Raw genomic sequence first — 6,517 nt, forward strand, 5'->3', positions numbered from 1 at the left:
TCTCAGACACCAAGTTGTGGAAGGAAGGGCTTTATTCAGCTGGGAGCATTGGCAAGCTACCGTCTCAAAATCCAAGCTCCCTGAGTGCACAATTTCTGTCCCTTTTCAGGGCTCGCAACACTAAAGATTTCATATGAAAGGGTCGTGATTGATTCAGCAATCTAGGGTATACGTGACAGGGGTTTCAGGCACTGATAGAGAGAAACAGAACAGGGCAGGGAGTTTCACAATGTTCTTCTATACAATGTCTGGAATCTATTAATAACATTGGTTTCTAAGTTACGAGTTGATTTTTAACTACTGGGTTTAGGCCAGGTAGACCCAGGCCTGGTTTTGTGCCTTGCGCCGGGCTGCCTGTCTTTGGTGTTACTTCCTTGTTTTTATCTTAAAACAGGTACTGAGTATAAAACAATATAAAACAATGTGAGAGGGTCTTTTTCTTTCCTCACCCACAGTATTCCTTTATTTTCTCCCAAATCAATGGCCAGCTTTCCCTGTATCATTTTATGGTTTTCTCACTATCCCATAAGGTACCATTGGTAAGTCATACTTAGCTAACGTAACCCAATAACGAAAAACTTACGATACCCAATTCCATCAGCTACGTTACTAGTAATCTATAAAATTATTTTATTGCCTGCACTGCATGTGATTGTCATATGCTGCTACAATCTAAACCTGCCAGCGTCTTACTTCCCCTTCCTAATAAAGAGACTTTCACTGATGTTCAGCTTCTTTTTGTGTGTGTGGCAGGGTCTTGCTCTGTCACCCAGACTGGAATGCAGTGACGTGATCTCGGCTCACTGCAACTTCCACTTCCCAGGCTCAAGCAATTCTCCCACCTTAGCCTCTTGAGTAACTGGGACTACAGGCACACACCACCACACCTGGCTAATTTTTGCCTGTTTTTTTTTGTTGTAGAGTTGGGGTCTCCCCATGTTGCCCAGGCTGGCCTTGAACTCCTGGGCTCAAGCAATCTGCCTGCTTCAGCCTCCCAAAGTACTGGGATTATAAGCATGAGCCACCACAACCGTCTTATGTTAAGCTTCTTTATCATGCTTCGTTGTGACATTCTGACCTGTCTGATGTTTAGCATTTATGGACCCATAATATGATATTTACTGATTACTCGTATCTCAAGAAGGTATACTTTGTACCTACATGTTATAACTTCTGAATACTTCATGGGAAAATACTTTTACCAGTATTTCATTCTACTCAGCATTGCCATGAGCATGCCATCTTGATGGAGGTTTGAGGTAACATCTATCTATAAGTAAGCCTTTAGAGTAGTTCTTTATTTTAACCTACTGTGAAAGAAAATACACTTTCTAAATTCCTCACACTTCTCAATAAAAAATTAAAATGAATACTTTCTGGGGATAGTCCAATAACTGTGACAAATCTGTTATCAAGAATAGAGCCAGCTGGGTGCCATGGCTCACGCTGGTAATCCCAGTATTTTGGGAAGCTGAGGCAGGCTGTTCCCTTGCGGTCAGGAGTTTGAGACCAACCTGGCCAACATGGCAAAACCCCATCTCTACTAAAAATAGAAAATTAGCTGGGTGTGGTAGAACCAGCTACACAGGAGGCCATGGGCAGGAGAATTACTTGAGCCTGGGAGACAGAGGTTACAGTGAGCCAAGATCATGCCACTGCACTCCAGTCTGGGTGCCAGAATGAATGAATGAATATAAATAAAATAAATAAATAAATAAATAAATAAATAAATAAAATAAAGCAAGCCTGTATTAACAAGAACACTTTAATATTCCTAATGGTGAGAATACTCACGTTCTCCATATTCAAGCCTGAGACAGTTTCTTGGCCATAGTCTCAAGCCATGAATGGGTAACCACAAAAATTGATGGGAGACAAGCAATCAGATATTGAAAGCAATTAATCAGACAATCTCTCCTCAGTACACACGCTTATGAAAGTCACCCAATCTGACAGCTATGCATTTCTGAAAGCCAGTCAGCACCAGCCTTCACTCTGACCATGCTTTGGAAAGTTAGCTTTTGGCTCAGGCCAGTAACCATGCTTTTACCACCAAAAGAAAGCCAGCAACACTCTTGCTTTCAAAAACTGGCCAATCCCTGAATCTCATGTTTCCTAAAGCTCTGTATCATCTCATACTTTGGCTGTGATTTACAAGTACAGAGTTCCTTTGGTTAGTGAAGGCCACAGATACATTATCAATTCCTTCCTACTTGCCACTCTGGTCACAAGAGGGAGATTCTTTTCCCCATCTTTGAATCTGGGCTGGCCTGGGACTTGCTTTAGCCTAGTACAACATGAAGTTCCAGGCCTGCCCTTTAGGAAGTATGGCAGCTTGAAGCTAACCATCATGTGAAAAGTTGGACTAGTTTGAGGCCATGTCATGAAGAAACCCAAGCAGCCCATGGTGAAGCCCCTGGTACCAAGCATGCCCATGAAGCTCGCTTAGCTCCTCCAGTCCAGCCCCTCTGCTGCTGAATGTACCAGTGACCTGAATGAGATTCCAGTCACTGCCAACTGAAGCAGAATTCCCAGTACACACAGAAAAGTAATATGTCAGTCATTGTTTTAAGCCATTAAGTTTTAGGCATTTCAGAGTGAAACAGAGAGTAAGCAACAAATCAAAGCTTTTCGTTTAAGAAATTGAATGGTTAGTCTCTTGCACAACAATAATTATGCCAACTAAGTGGCCCTTAGAAGTTTGCAGTATTTAAAATGACGGTTGTTTAATCTGATTTCTAAAAAGGACTTACCCAGGCTGAGCGCGATGGCTCACGCCTGTAATGTCAACACTTTGGGAGGCTGAGGCGGGTGGATCTCCTGAGTTCAGGAGTTGGAGACCAGCCTGGCCAACATGGTGAAACCCCGTCTCTACTAGAAGTACAAAAATTAGCTGTCCAGGCACAGTGGCTCACACTGTAATCCCAGCACTTTGGGAGGCCGAGGCGGGTGGATCATGAGGTCAGGAGTTCGAGACCTACCTGGCCAACATAGTGAAACCCCATCTGTATTTAGAAATACAAAAAATTAGCCGGGAGTGGTGGCAGGCACCTGTCATCCCAGCTACTTGGGAGGCCATGGCTGGAGACTCACTTGAACCTGGGAGGCGGAAAGCCAAGATCGCGCCATTGAACTCTAGCCGGGCGACAGCGCGAGACTCTGTCTCAGGAAAAAAAAAAAAAAAATTAGCTGGGTGTGGTGGTGGGTGCCTGTAATCCCAGCTACTCGGAAGGCTGAGTCAGGAGAATTGCTTGAACCCAGGAGGCAGAGGTTGCAATGAGCAGAGATTGCGCCACTGCACTCCAGCCTGGGGGACAATAGCGAAACTCCATCTCAAAAAATAAAAAGGACTTACCCAAATATAACAATCTGTCCCCATTAAAGAAAGGTAGTGTTGGCTAAATTGGTTTGTCTCATAATGCAAGTTGTCAACCAAAAACCAAAACTATATCCAGACCTTGAAACTTACATAAAGAATAATTCCTCATAACAGGAAAAACTTGTCCATTTTTTTAAAATGAAGATTTTATCCAAGATATTTAATAGGCGACCAAATCTTGCCTCATCCATAAAGTTTACAGATGGCTTAAGACACTCTCTCACAGAGCATTTAGATATTTACAAGTGAGTTCATTCAGCTACTTGAAAGCATTAATCCTCTTTAGATAGTTCATATAAATTCTATTTTGATTATACTTTCCCTCGTGAAATAACTAATATTTTGATTAAAAAGTTTTTTTGTTTTTTTGTTTTGTTTTTTCAGGTGGAGTCTCGCTCTGTCACCAGGCTGGAGTGCAGTGTCACGATCTTGGCTCGCTGACACCTCTGCCTCCCTGGTTCAAGTGATTCTCCTGCCTCAGCCTCCCAAGTTGCTAGGATTACAGGCAAGCACCACCACACCCAGATAATTTTTGTATTTTTAGTAGAGACTGGATATCACCATGTTAGATGCACCCACCTCAGCCTCTCAAAATGCTGGAATTACAGATGTGAGCCACCACACCTGGCAATTTTTTTTTTTTTTTTTTTTTTTTTGAGACGGAGTCTTGCTCTGTTCCCCAGGCTGGAGTGCAGTGGTGAGATCTCGGCTCACTGCAACCTCTGCCTCCCAGGTTCAAGCAATTCTCCTGCCTCAGCCTCCTGAGTAGCTGGGATTCCAAGCATGCACAACTATGCCCAGCTAATTTTCATATATTTTTTAGTAGAGACAGGGTTTTGCCATGTTTGTCAGGCTGGTCTCGAACTCCTCACCTTGTGATCTGCCCACCTCAGCCTCCCAAAGTGCTGGGATTATAGGCATGAGCCATAAGCCTGGCCCAAGAGTTTTTTTTATTTTGTTTCCAACCTTGGTAATCCACTTCACAGTGAAACACTTAAACTCTACAATATACTCATTAAAAACAAGTTCCATCACCTATATTGTCCTAAAAGCTCGAAGACGATAAAACAAGTGAATTGCTTCAGATTCAAAACTTACGGACAGTCACAGTGGCTCAGGCTGGGTGCAATGGCCCACGCCTGTAATCCCAGCACTTTGGGAGGTCGAGGTGGGTAGATAACTTAAAGTCAGGTGTTCAAGACAAGCCTGGTCAATATGGTGAAACCCCGTCTCTACTAAAAATACAAAAATTAGTCGGGTGTGGTGGTGGACACCTGTAATCCCAGCTACTCAAGAGGCTGAGGCAGGAGAATCACGTTGAACCCGGGAGGCAGAGGTTGCAATGAGCCAAGGTCATGCCACTCTACTTCAACCTGGGTGACAGAGCAAGACTGTCTTAAAAAAAAAAAAATCAAAACACTTTCTACGTGTTCAAAGAATGTAAATGTTGGACATGGTTTGAAAAAGCTTGTGCAGCTACAGGAGGAAATGAGAACAAGACTTGGAAGTAGTAAGTTTCTTACACTCACAGGTCCTAGACAGGGGTCACCGTGTGCCACACAGGGCGGTGGAGCACCAGTGTCCGTCAGGAGGCAGAAGCAAGATCCAGGGGAAAGCCTAGGCCACAGCCTTCATTGGGTTTCTGAGGGAAGGGCAAGGCAGGGCAGGGTGAACAGTTTAGGATGGGCTAGTCTGAATAACTCCAGGGGGCTCTAGGTGTGGTCTCTAGTCATCTGGCACCTGACCCTGGGATGATCTAGGGTAGGAGACAACTGGCTTAGAGAATTAGATACAGAGATGACTGAGCCTGCGATGGTTGGTTTGCACATCAAAGATGTGCTCCAGGCTGAGCCCTTTGCTATCTGTAGGAACTGGCTAATCCTGGGAGGGGCAGTCTCTCCCAAGCCAGCAAGATGTCAAAACACTGTAGACAGAAAAAATTTTAAAACATAATTAATACACAATGCTTTTTTAAAAACTTCATATTTCCTAGCCTATAGTTCTACAGCTATCCCTAATGATGACGACAATGTGATCTAAACCTTAAAATACCTGTAAACTCATCATATGAAATTGTTACTGAATAGGCTGGGTGCTATGGCTCACATCTGTAATCCCAGCACTTTTGGAGGCCGAGGCTGGCAGATCACTTGAGGCCAGGAGTTGCAGACCAGCCTGGCCAACATAGTGAAACCCCATCTCTACTAAAAATACAAGACTTAGCCAGACATGGTGGCACACACATGTAATCCCAGCTACTCAGGAGGCTGAGGGAAGAGAATTGCTTGAACCCAGGAGGTGGAGGTTGCAGTGAGCTGAGATCACACCACAGCAGTTCAGCCTGGGCAACAGAGTGAGACTCCATCTTTTTAAAAAAAAAAAAGTTACTGAACAACCTGTAACTTGGCTTGAATTTTCCCCTCACAGATTCTAAATTGAGATTACCAGATATTTCATGTCAGATACACAGTCATATGCCCAACAGGTAAACACTGCATTTCCAAAGAGGAAGTCACCAGAAACATCTGTACATATTACATAATTAGAAGACTAAGTACATGCAGAGACATAAATGAATATCAGCCTTCAAATCACATGGAAGATTGTTGTAACCAAGTGAGTTGTATAGAAACACCACACTCTGAGACTAGTTCGGGAGTCCTTTATTGCCAGTGACCAAGAGACGGCTAGCGCTCAAAATTCTCTTGGCCCCGAAGAAGGGACTAGATTTCTTTTTATACCTTGGTCTAAATAGGGGAGGGAGAGTTTAACTGAAGCAATTTTTACAGAAGCAGAATAGACATAAAGTTAAAATATTAATGGTTACAGAGATAGTTGCGGAAAAATAAACAGTTCCAGGTGCAGGGGCTTAAACTATCACAAAGAGATAATGCAGCTTTGGGTACCATCCACGGAGTACATCCCCAGGAGCTGCTGGTACAGCTTGCCTCAATATCTTATCAGCAAGTGCATTCCTGGATGTGCTTGGAGTCAGCTTGCACTCATTATGACTTTAAGGGAGGGGGGCTGTGAGTGAAGGAACTAAAATGGACTCTGTCGGGCTCTCTCAGCTAAGAGAAACAATCAGGTTAAAATAAGGTAGGGTATCACATTCCCCACTCATGTTTTGGGGAATCA

Source organism: Papio anubis, chromosome 11 (assembly GCF_008728515.1).
Source record: "Papio anubis isolate 15944 chromosome 11, Panubis1.0, whole genome shotgun sequence".
In the NCBI taxonomy this organism is placed as follows: Eukaryota; Metazoa; Chordata; class Mammalia; order Primates; family Cercopithecidae; genus Papio; species Papio anubis.